We start from the raw sequence: 13,570 nt of genomic DNA on the forward strand, positions 1-13,570 counted from the left end.
TCACTCTGTTATAAAGCAGAAACTAACACACCATTGTAAAGCAATTATACCCCAATAAAGATGTTAAAAAAAAAAAAAAAAAAAAAAGCAGATTGAGGTCTGGAGTGAGGCCTTAAAATCTGCAATTCTAACAAGTTCTCAAATGATGCTGAAGCTGCTGGTCCATGGACCACATTTCCTGGGGCAGGACCCTAGGATGCTTCTGGTTCTTACACACAGAAAATTTTGAGGACCACTGTTGCATATCTGTCTGCACTTTGTTAACAATGAATATTTGTTCCTGTCTTATAGCTATCTTTTTTTTTAAGAAGAAAGTTAGATAATAGGAAGTTTATAGCACTATCTAATAATAGCAAGAATTTTAGTCCAATAACAATAACTGAAAACTTTATTAGGTTCCTGACACCTTTGCAACTTCTCTGTCCTTAAATGTCATATTTGCATTGTCTTTTATTTTCTAGAGAGAGATTAGTCAAAAATATGAGGATTATCTTGATCAACAGAAAAATGGAGAGCCAGCCTCATGTGGATACGAGTCTCAGGAAATAAAGAAGAAAAATATTTAAAAGGAAAAGAACATCAAATAAATTCCTGGGGCCTATGGAAAAAGTGCACAGATGGACAACCAAGAAAGGATGGAGGTAGGACTCAGGCTGTTCCCAACTCTTAATACTACAAATAAATAACAAAAGGTATTTTACTTATTTGCATTCTCTCTTGACAAGTTTATTTTTAGTGCCTGCCCTTAAATTGTTTCTCCAATTTATTTATGTTTCCAGGTTGATATTTTCTATACGTTGTATAACATAAACTCCTAAGGTAGCACTTTTCTAATATTATGTACGTCTATTTGGGGCCTGAAGAATGCATCACTAGTTATATTAGCATTTAGTTTCTCTCTGAGGAATATTCTATTGCAAATACAAATAAAGAAAGAACAATAATAGATGCCCAGAAAATTCTTATCTTTATTGTGAATTCTTGGTCGAGTAAATCTAAATTATGTAATTTAAATCCAAGCCAATCAACTTTATTTAACATGTACTTACCATACCCCAGTGTTCTTCTCCCACTTATTTTCAATACTGCCAACTATTAAGTCTCTGTATGAAGAAAAGCTGTGGTTTGGGTAATCCAAAGCAATAGTTAAATCTAAATAATTGGTTTTGAAATGTTTTATAAAATTCTGTTGCTTCTGTTTGCTTGAGCTTCCAAACCCCAGAAGTTAGGTACAAGGAATGCTGGGACTATAAGAGATATCTGAGTAATATCAGAAAGAAAGGAATAGGATATGTATTTCTATTTTCCACTGCTTTTTGTATTCCTGCAAGTATATCTTTTCTTATATTGAACATTATTCACTTTATACAACAATAAAACATCTTTTGACCTGAAATTTTATAATATAAGGAATCTGTCATTTCTCTAATGACCTTAACAGGTAAATTGTTTTTTCTTAGAAAAATTGTTTGACCATGTATTATCACTTATACAAACATACCTAAGAAAAACTATTGAAAGCAGAAAAATCTTTACATTTGAAGATGCTCATCACGTTATTTATAAAAGAAAATATTGAAAATAACCTAAATGCTGGTTAATATGCAAATAATTATATAATTATGGAATATTTGCTTGAATAAATAAGCCAAAACTTAAAAAATAGCTTTTATGGTGAATTTCAACATGCACTGCCTACAATAACTATATTCACTAATTTATTCATGTATTTAGCAAATGTCTTTAGCATGTGCTAGACACTGTATAATAAAAAAGTATTTATATGATAAGTTTTTAAAAGCAGCATGCAAAATTATAAATCATATATTATTGAAACCATTTTAGTACAACAAAAATTATGAATATAAAAATATCAGAAGGAAAGTTAGTAACTGTAAAAAATTAATTTTGAACTTCCAATTTTCTGTATATTTAATATTACTATACTGATTTTTACAAAAACAGCTTTAAAAATTCAAGAAATAGGTAGAGCCTGAAAACCCTGACTTATAAAAATTAGTGACAAAAGAATTAAAATACACTCTGTAGGCTTTTATGTATATAAAAAATGCACTGTATTATTCAGTTCTCTATTCTCTTTATGCATAACAGAGCTTGTCTACTCTAGTTATTTGCTATTTCAGTATCAGTGATAACCAGGGTCAAAGGGCTCCCAGTCTTTGAAAAGGTACTGTGTAACAGATTAGTTATAGGTTATCAGTAAATTGGATCTAAATGCAAGGCATTTTTCACATGTCTCAATGTCGCTTTTCAGATTCTCCCTTGTAACTTCAGTAGCAGCACATGTAGAAAGCTAGCTTAGCCTACAGAAAAAAACCTTTTCAACTGGTATTTATTTTTATGTCCAAAGTTAAAAATTTCAGAGGTTGACTCACTGGTTGGCTGCATTAATCCCAAACCAAGTGAAGTTTCTACACAGTCATATACTAAGTTTCTCTCAGCAGGATTCCTAAACCTTTTGCAGAATATATCTGAATTTTCTGGCCACAAGACAATGGTAGGAGAAACAGTGCACTGTGGAATAATTAATTTAATCAAAATGTGTGTTTTCTGCTAAATATTCTCCTATTCAAGAAGTTGTGAAGACCATCTGTGATGGTTGATTTTATGTGTCAATTTTGGCTAGGCTGTGGTACCAATTTTTTTTTTTTTTTTGCGGTACACGGGCCTCTCATTGTTGAGGCCTTTCCCGTTGCAGAGCACAGGCCCCGGACGCGCAGGCTCAGGGGCCATGGCTCACGCGCCCAGCCGCTCCACGGCATGTGGGATCTTCCCGGACCGGGGCACGAACCCGTGTTCCCTGCATCGGCAGGCGGACTCTCAACCACTGCGCCACCAGGGAAGCCCGGTACCAAATATTTGATCGCACACCATTCTACATATTTCTGTGAAGGTATTTCTGGGATGGAATAATATTTAAATCAGTAACCTTGAGTAAAGCAGACTGCCCTCCATTATGTGAGTGGAACTCATGCAATCAGTTGAAGGACTTGAGGAAAAGACTCACCTCCCTCAAGAGAGATTTCTGCTGGCAGACTGCCTTTGGATTCATAATGCAACACTTCCCTGCTTCTCTAGCCTGCGGACCTACACTGCATATTTTGGACTTGCTGGTATCCACAATCATGTGAGACAATGAGACAATTCCTTAAAATAAATTTTTCTCTCTCTCTCTCCCCACCCTTCTCTTATACACACACAGACACACACACACACTCACACATGCTATTAGATACATTATCTTATGTGTCTTCTTTCTCTCTCTCTCTCCCCCTCCCCTTCTTTTACACACACACATACACATGCTCACACATGCTATTAGTTCTGCTTCTCTGGAGAATATTGACTACTACTTTATCTTATGTGTCTTCTTTGTCACGTTGTCTATTATCAATACCCAGTGTACTGGCCTCTTTCTTTCTTTTTTTTTTTTTTTGCAGTACACGGGCCTCTCACCGTTGCGGCCTCTCCCATTGCGGAGCACAGGCTCCGGACGCGCAGGCCCAGCAGCCATGGCTCACGGGCCCAGCCGCTCCGCGGCATGTGGGATCCTCCCGGACCGGGGCACGAACCCGTGTCCCCTGCATCGGCAGGCGGACTCTCAACCACTGCGCGACCAGGGAAGCCCTGGCCTCTTTCTTAAGTGTCGTCATTACACAAAGTTGCTTGTGGAATATAAAATAATTAACCATGTTATAAATTCAGAGAAAATTCTCTTCTAATTCAGCTAGTGAATCGGGTCGTAGTTCAGGTGTCTCCCCCATCCACCCCTTTTTAATACACTGGCCAATAAGAGGATACTTCGGAAACTAAGGCTAGGGAAGATCACCGTATCATTAAAACCATAAATAACAGGTTTTATAAACAAGTTTGGGAGTTTAATTACAGTCTAGCTATATCACAGAAATGGATGTTTATATTATTAATTGACAATATTTACCAGCTGAAGGAAGTACCTTTCAGTATCCTAGGTTAAACAGGTAAATCCTAATGGTTTTATAGAATTTTACCTCAGATTCAACGTCACACAGATTTTTTTATAAGCTTTGCATTTGCTGTGAACTCATTTTTAGGACTCCCAGTCTATCAGAACAAAAGGCTTCCTGTCTAGAAAGCCTTGTGGTTAAGACTGGCATATTTTTTTCACAGTGTTTTGCCTGACGCCAAAGATGACATTCCAAGTAATTTTACATTTAAAGAAAAGAAAAAAATAACCTGTAAGAGCAAAATTGCTCCAATCGAAGAAGAAAATATTTTTCTACCAAGAGTCCTTATATATAGCTCTTACATCAGCACAAAAGATAATATTTCAAAATGGAAAAACCAAATCAAAATCAATATGTCCAACTGACACTAAAATGAGCTCAAAATTAAACTCCAGATTTAAGGGTTTCATTGACTGGACAGGATCTTGGACATAACCCAAGGAAGGAAATGTTGTATCAGTAATGTTTCCCAGTTTTTTCTCAGTTGCTTTTTTCTTTGCTTTTCTTTTTTTTAGCTATTACTAGCAGCCACAGTTCACCATGACAAAACTTTACAGATGCAAAAAGTACACATCACATTGAAAGGTTTTGTGATATACCAACTATATTGTAGAGCTTATTCAGAGATACGTGGTGATGGAATTATCTGCACAGCTTTCTTATGAACTTCATATCGTAAGGTTGTACAACAGGCCTCCCTAAGCTACTGGAAAAAAAAAAAAATACACAGAAAACGTTGGGTGAGATATCCGTGTCCTGAGCTGCAGGGATTAAGATAGCTAAATAAAGAGGAGGATAAGTATGTGTAAGAGTTAAATGGATAGAGACAGACAGCAACTTCATATGAAAAAGTATGGCACACCTGGGCAGGACCATATCAGCTGCAGTAAATGATGTTCTGGTGTGTAACAGGAAGTCATTCAATGTCTTCAAATATAACTCCAATATACTGCACAGAACTAACCTGTGGTAAGTTGGAGAAATTATCCAAACTCAAGTGTACTTATAACAGTAGAATGAACAGAAGTCAAGAATCTGCTAATAACTAGAGTCACAAATAAAGTGAGAACAGACACATGGTTTAGACAAGAGGAAGAAATGTCAGTCATGTGAGAATGTGAACCACCTAGCGGCAGTGAAAAAAGAAACTGCTGGCAGCTTGCACTTCCAGTATTTCATAGGGAAGTTGAACAGGACTCAAAGCCATTGTAGCTACTTAATTCTGGATTGTTCTTGAAGGGAGGATGGAACCAAGGGGCAGTGACCGAAGGTACACGTATTTAATTCACCTTATTTTCTAAATAGCAAAATGATGTATAATACCAGAATATTGACTCAAATATTTCTACAGTCTACATTTTCACAATTCATCAATAAAGAAGACTAGTAAAATTCTTATTTCTCTGAGAAAATACAATCAACAATAAACTTTATTTGAAAGAATAATTCTAAATATAGCCCTAGTGTTAAATCATAATTGTCAGCCCCTCCTTGAATGTAGTTATCTCCTTAAAAACAAAATATTCCAAAACATGCCACAAAAGTTTAGCACCTAAATAACCTTTTCTCTTGGCTTTCATATATGCACATCTCTAGATTTCTCCTTGTCTTGATGTCACCTCCTCAATTGCTGTGGCAAGATTCTCAGTTATTCAGACTATTTAAATAATCAGGTTTCTCAGTGTTAAGTATTTGGGCTCTCTTCTCTTCAAACTCTACACTCTATCTGTATATTATTTGTCAATTCTTATGCTTTCTATTCAGTTACCATCTGATGGCCAATGACTCCCATATCTCCATTCCAATTATGTTGCTTATTTAATGAATACATATAGAGAGAGGCTAGAATATATGAGTAGCTTGGCATCTTAAATGTCAGTTTGGACGGCTCACAAGAACTTCAAACTTCTGAATATTCAAATATTTGAAAACATGAATTATTAATCTCATTCTGTAAAACTTGTTTCTTCCCAGTCTTTGTTGTATTATTAAAGGGCATTTCCTAGCCTTGTCTTTTCCCTCTTTATCATTCTCTATGTTCAGTTTACTACCAAATCCTCTGGATTCTACTTCCAAAAGGATATATGTGATTCTCTTCATTTTCACTGTCTCCACCTTAACTCCATGCATCATTATTCCTTACCTGGATCACCGCAAAGGGCTTCTAACGGGTCTCCCTGCTTCACCTTTATTTTCACTCTAATTCTTTCCCACACATATACTAATATGATCTTCCCAAAACCTAACCTGGATCATGTCACTCTCCAGCACAAAATCCTTCCAGGCTCCATTGTATTCTGATTAATATCTAAAATCCTCAACATGGCCTAGAAAATCTTTTCAGATTCATCTGATGCCACAGTTCTTCCAGCTTCACCTCCACTGACCTGCGTCCATTGATCTCTCAACTCCTGACTCATTAGGTGTCTCTCAGTTCTTCTCTGTTCAGCTCACAAGGGTGCAGTTTCCAACCAAATTATTCTTTTTTCTTCCCTGTCTCCAGTCCTACGATTCTCATTAACTCTTAGTATCTACCACATCACATATTCCTCTGAGAAGATTTCCTTAAGTACTTAACCAAAGTTAGAATCCCCATTATACTCTCCCATTAGGAAAACTTTATGCTATATAACCATATATTGGAGTAATTGTGTATTTAATGTTTTCCTTTCCCATTACACCCAGGAGAATGGGGTCAAAATAGTTTTATTTAGTATTATATATTCAGTATGCAGTCAATAAATGTCTCATGTTAAATAAAATCTAGATTTTATTCTGTTCTATTCTAATATGAAATATTCACAGTAACACTGATACAAGTTGTTTTCTTCAAAATGCTTTCTGTTAAATTTATAAACTCAATATGACTTATAACTTTGTCAACAGTTGTTTAAAAATGCTTTATAAATAATTTCTTGTTCCATGAAGGACTTCTTGAAAAATCCCAGTCATAGGACTTAAGAGTACTGGCTCACAGATTGCTTAGAAGTCACTTTTTTTTTCTTTAAATAAGTTATTTCCCCTTAATTTGAGTGGAAAATCTTTGAGGACTTTTCCCTCTACATGTAAATTATACTGCATTTTTTCAAGCAGGCAGACCCTCATACTGCCAATTTTTTTTCTATTTATAATTATACGGAGTTGGCACGTGTTACATCATTAAATTTGTAGAATCATTTGTATTTTCCAAAGTGTTCTTAGCATGCAGATGATCAGGTTTGCAGGAGATAGGATACCTCACTAGAAAAATATTTACAAAGAAAATAAAATATGCAGTATTGGCATAGCCACTTATTCCAGTAACTAAAGTAAAACAATTTGATTTTAATATTATTTTAGAGAGTTAGATGTTTGTGTAAGTTTGAGTCATGTTGTTTTGCTTTCACTCTCACCAATTCCGGTGTAATTTTGCTCTCTCAAGTTAGGTTTTCTATTAAAAGTCTGAAACTGTATCTTACTTCCTTTGACCAGTAGTTTGCTCCCCCTGGTGGTCTTGTTAAGTTCAAGCTGTTAACAAAACACAGATATTTAATTTATAATTTGGCTTTTTTTTCTTGATGTTTTCGAAGACTGACATCTCAGCACCCTATTTCTGGGGGAGTAGGAGATGTCACTAAACTTACTGGCAAGAAATGCTGTCCATTGGTTTAGAGGGATCACCCCAGTATCTCTAGTTCAAAATTTTCTCATTATAATCCCTAAATCAAACCATTTTTATAAGAATTTAACATTAAGAAGCATGGTGACAGGATGATAATTAAAAGTTTATTATAAAGATCTATCAAGATGGACCAATATCTAGAAATACTGCAGGGCAGGGGCTGGGAGGTGGCAGGGGGGAAGGCAAAGATTTCCTGCTTGGGAAAAATCTTTCATCTGAGACTATAACATTATTTCCTATTTCACTGAATATCATTACAACGTAAGGAGTTTCTTTTGAAATCACTGAATGTTTCTGATATAAAAGAGATACAGGTTGAAAAGGAATTGGATTCAGGAAAGTAGCACTTACTTGAATCCAGTCTTCTGAAATAAGGTAGAGCATTAAAAATAAATGGCCACATTTCTAAAGACCATTAAAAATAAATGGCCAAAGAAGATATACAGACTGCCAACAAACACATGAAAGAATGCTCAACATCATTAATCATTAGAGAAATGCAAATCAAAACTACAATGAGATATCATCTCACACCAGTCAGAATGGCCATCATCAAAAAATCTAGAAACAATAAATGCTGGAGAGGGTGTGGAGAAAAGGGAACACTCTTGCACTGCTGGTGGGAATGTGAATTGGTTCAGCCACTATGGAGAACAGTATGGAGGTTCCTTAAAAAACTACAAATAGAACTACCATATGACCCAGCAATCCCACTACTAGGTATATACCCTGAGGAAACCAGAATTCAGAAAGAGTCATGTACCAAAATGTTCATTGCAGCTCTATTTACAATAGCCCGGAGATGGAAACAACCTAAGTGCCCGTCGTCGGATGAATGGATAAAGAAGATGTGGCACATATATACAATGGAATATTACTCGGCCATAAAAAGAAACGAAATTGAGCTATTTGTAATGAGGTGGATAGACCTAGAGTCTGTCATACAGAGTGAAGTAAGTCAGAAAGAGAAAGACAAATACCGTATGCTAACACATATATATGGAATTTAAGGGAAAAAAATGTTATGAAGAACCTAGGGGTAAAACAAGAAAATAAATAAATAAATAAATAAAATAAATGGCCTTTTCTAATTTGACATCATGTAAATACTTCAAATATTTAATGGTGGCAGAGTACAAGCTAAATTCTGGGACAAATGCTGAAACAGTATATTTGTGTCAAAATGTCATATTGGCTTCCAAGTTAAGAAGCCTTCAGTGAAATGCTCTCAGACAAAGGAGAAGGGAGCTATCTCCAGCTGAATATACGCATGCTCCCAAGCTGTACTTGAAATGTTTTACTCTGGGCTCATAATGCTGGAGAAGGCATTCAGAAGAAAATCTACAATATTTTTTCCTCAGATGTCTTATCTTGAAGACTTTTTGCATTTTTTAAGCCTCCCTATCTGTCAGAGCCCAGTGAAGAGATGGATTCAGTCCAGTAGGTTTCGAAAAAGCTGCTGGCTATTAAGAATAATGAATGAAAAGAGAAAACAGAAAGGGAGCTGTGAACAAGGCGGGGAAGGGAGTTGAGCATTTACATCTGAAGTATAAAGATCTTTAGAAAGTTTTGGGCTTAGCAATATCGTTTACATAACAAACACTTGAGAAGATTTAGAACTCCTTGCAATCATAAGGATTTAGGTGATTTTAGGAACTTTTCATTCAACCACTATTCAGTGCAGACTTATATTAATGCTACTGGATTTATCCCATCAACATTAGCTGCTTATGGACTAGTAGGTACTATAACTGTGCAGAAATAATAACTAGTAACTGCAGCGAATTAAGAACCCTCTGGAGAAATCATCTGTGACATTCTTTTGTAAGATCAGGGCATCTATGAAGCTTTTCTGTATTGATTTTGAGATATTGGAGAATCTGAAAGGGGGGTTAAACCTTTTCCATTTATGGTAGCCCTAATCTTAACAGAGGGCCAGCTGGTCCCCTGTAAAGCTCTGTTACATTTAGCATGAGGCTTTGTGGTACATAGTTCTCTTAAGCCAATTAAAATTTGACATTTTGTACACCCTGCAATTAAAATGCAAATGAAGGGATGAATTTTATTTTCAAAAACAGATTACACAGGTTAATTAAAATGAAAACTTACCTAGACCCAGGTTTACAGATCAATAGTGTTTTCAAAAAGCCTACTAACATGGCAGAATATGAACTCTGAGCCTGTGCTCTACATAACAGAAAGAACCATTATCTACATGTCAAAGCAAAGGAAGGAAGTCCCAGAGACTGAAAATATAATTATTAGGTAGACTCTTTAAAGTAATAGTATAGAGAAAGCAATTCACCAGTTTCTATTTGAAACTAACTTTTCTATGGTTCCATTTTGCCTCAGACTTAGAAAATACTAGCTTTAAAAAGCACATAGCCTTCAGATGGTATGGATAATGAAAATTACCACAATGAATGCATTTATGAAAACCATAAACCTTTGTGCACTTACTCTATTTTTATCTGTCCACTTGAGTAATTAAAGGGGAGCTTCTGGACACACTGGAGACATTTGGGTCACAATTCAAACATATAACCTCCCTCTCTCAGAGGAAAGGTGAACAAAGCTAAGAAAAGCAAACACTTTAGAAATGACCTTGCATTATTCTTGTTGCTACTGCAAGAAGATGCAATTCTAAGGGCGATGATGGAAAGGAATAAAATGCAACATTCATTTTCCACACTGAAAAGCCAAATAATGCTTTGTTATTGGTTTTTCTAAGGAAGCATTTTCTAGTCTTTGCCACTTAATCATAGCTGAACTCCTTGCACATACAAAACACAATGTCATATTTAATTTTTAGCCATTAGGAAGATGGATACCTTGTAGATGTTAAAAGCAGCAAAGATAAAGAAACAATTATATAATATTTGTGGCATAAGAAATAACATACTCCTAGATATCATTGATCAAATACAATAATTATTTTAAAAACTGAAAGACATGACACCAAACTGAAAATTTGGGGCATAGATAATTAACATGGGGTTAGAAAAGGTCACCTTAGCTACGGTGAAACTGAAACTATTGCCACAATTTAAATTAGGCCATTAGAAACTGAGTGTGGGAGTTGAACCAGCATCCTCAGCATGATATAGCACCCTGGAACATCTCATTAAATACTTCAAATTGATGAAGTGCTTTAACATCCTTATGTTTTTATTTACTGTTTTAAATTCAGTCCTAGAGAGCAGAAAAGGAGACAGAGTACAGCTTAGAACCTTAAGGAGAACTAGAAGGGAGGAGAGAGTTTACTGGATTCTTTAGAATATATTTGTTTCTTATGCAAGTCGCTTCAGTGGGCTTCCAGGCCATGGCTTTTCTCAAGAGAAAACGAAGACTGCAGATTTTTCTCTCATTTAGACACTTACCCCTTCATTTTCTTATGCCTTTTTAAGAACCAAATCTCTAATTTCTCCTACCTTTATTCTACAATTTGGACATAACAAGATATTAAAGTCCCAAGATAATACAATTTGTCTGCTTTTTGCTTCTAAAATAACAAATGAATTTTCCAAAGATACTGCTTACCATTTTCATTATATTCTTAGTGCGTTAGTCGTTCTTTAGTGCTTTTGTTATCTTGTTCACACACACACACACACACACACACACACACACTATTTTTAATGTTTTACTTTCTTGCAAAGTTTTCTCCTGAGCCTTATAAACATTTATAAGCATCCCAAGAGTCTTTACTTTCAAGTACGTGGTTATTGGCTCTCTCTCTCTTTGTAAGACTGAACCCCTTTCTTTGAGACTTTTAGTTCACTCTTTTTTCCCCCTCATAATTTTAATCATGTAGTTCCAGAAGGCTTTTGCTATGGGACCAAGATCTGGCTAAATGTGGGGTCTCTGCATGGCAAGCTAATAGACCCTGGTTATTTAGGAAATTCAGCCCTTTCCTCTACTCTGAGGACATAACAGGAACTCAGAGGCCGAATGCAGAGCACTCTTAAACAGTAGAAAGGCGATGATTGTGCCCATGGGGCTACTCATGCTCTTTCACTCCCCAGCTGCTAGTCAAGTCCTTGAAAGAAGCTGATGGGCAGCAACACATGCATGTTACCAGGGGATGTTCCATCAGCCCTGGAAAAAAGCAAACCGCCCCTTTGGGATAAATAGAGACTGTCACCACAGAGCCAGGCTTTTCCCTCATTTACTTTCTCTCCTTTGTGACTGCATATCCTGGTCTCAGAAACCGTTCGTTTCTCTTTCTAAGACTTTCTTTCAGTCCACCCCAGGGAAGATTCCCTGTTTACATCTTGCTGCAGCGTTAGGAAAGGCTACTTTCCTTGGTTATCAGCCACCATCTCAACAGGGAATCAGGAATCAATACCATGGATCATTACTCTAAGAACCAGTTTAGAGTTTTCTGGCTCATTCTGAAGGAGTACAAGTTTTTCCATCCACCAAAAACTGTTACGATTACAAAGAAGGAATATGTCCCAGGAACTCAATTATCTTTCCTCTCTAACCTTAGTCTAGAATTTTCCAGGAGCGTTATAAGGAATTCTCCCTGACAATCTGCTGGAGTTGTGAAGGACAGTCCATCCACCTACATGATGGATTATCTGACTCGACCTGGAACCTGGTCCCTTAGAAATGCTGAAGTAACAGCAGAGATGCATGGAACTTTGAGATACAGCAAAACACCACACTTAACATCCTGTCACCCTTAATCAGAACCCAGTGTTCTGTCCGCTCTCGTTTCCATAGTTTCATGCTTTACTTTCCTACTCAGACTTCACTGATATTCTCCTCCCAAAACTTTATATATTGCTTCTAAAATCCCTGTTCCATGGCAAACAAAGCAAAGCAAAACAACACAGAACAAACAAACAAAATCCCCCTTTTACATCCCTTCATCAAACATTCCCTTCAGTTCCTTGCTTTTGCTAAAAATAGTCTTCTCCTTTCCACTAACCCCAGCTCTCTGAAATGGAGACTGTGAGGTCTCAGGGTCAGGATGTTCATGTCAGGAGGGGTGTCAGCATTCTGCTAGCCCCTAGCTCCACCCCCTCCATAGACCTGGCACTTAGAACCCTAACTCCCCCGCCCCCGCCCCGCCATGGATAGAGCCTGCCTCCTCTGACATCATGCCATTCAACTCTACAATCCAGAATCATGCACAAGCCTCTGGGTCATCTTCCCACATTTATCAAAGGATTTAGCACCATGATTGTGGGCTTCCCCTCCACTCAACTTCTTGTCAATACTCTCCCATGCAGGTAACCAGTTCAAGTGCTAGCTTCATAGTTTCTGGAGCTTTTTGACTCTGGCGAACTTTATATTCACCTTGCTGCAGGTCCTCAAACCCAAAACTACATCTGGGATCTTGTAATCACATGGAACTACTCCATCTCTGAAGTTTTCAGCTGAAAATTCTCATTTGTTCTAATACCTATCCTTCCATTTTCTCACTTATTTATTCCTATTACAGCTATAATTGAAGCCCATAAGCCTCTAGTTGCTTATCTCTATACCTTTCCTCAATCTATGGACAAACTCCATATTCCTTCCTATCCAATCTAGAGCCACCAACTTGAATGCATCTCTTGTTAACAACATCTGCTTCTTTTCTCCTTTAACCTCCTGCCATCCCTGCTCTGAAAAATCTCCAACCTGGATCTAGAACATCCCACCTCCTCTACTCTCACACCAGAGCTGCCAAAATGAGATTGGAGACAACCACAGAGCCGTGCACATTGGGCCACAACAAAGTCCAAGTCTCGAACCTCAGCTTGGTACCTTACATTGCATGGCAGTCTTTCCAGTTAGCTCCCTTGTACAAGCACCAGCTATTACAAGAATTCTCAATCCTGGAATCCTGACGCATCCCCATGAGTTTTAATATTAACTTTTTATGAAAGCATAAAATGACATAACAAAA

Source organism: Lipotes vexillifer, unplaced genomic scaffold (assembly GCF_000442215.2).
Source record: "Lipotes vexillifer unplaced genomic scaffold, Lipotes_vexillifer_v1.1 scaffold26, whole genome shotgun sequence".
Taxonomy (NCBI): Eukaryota; Metazoa; Chordata; class Mammalia; order Artiodactyla; family Lipotidae; genus Lipotes; species Lipotes vexillifer.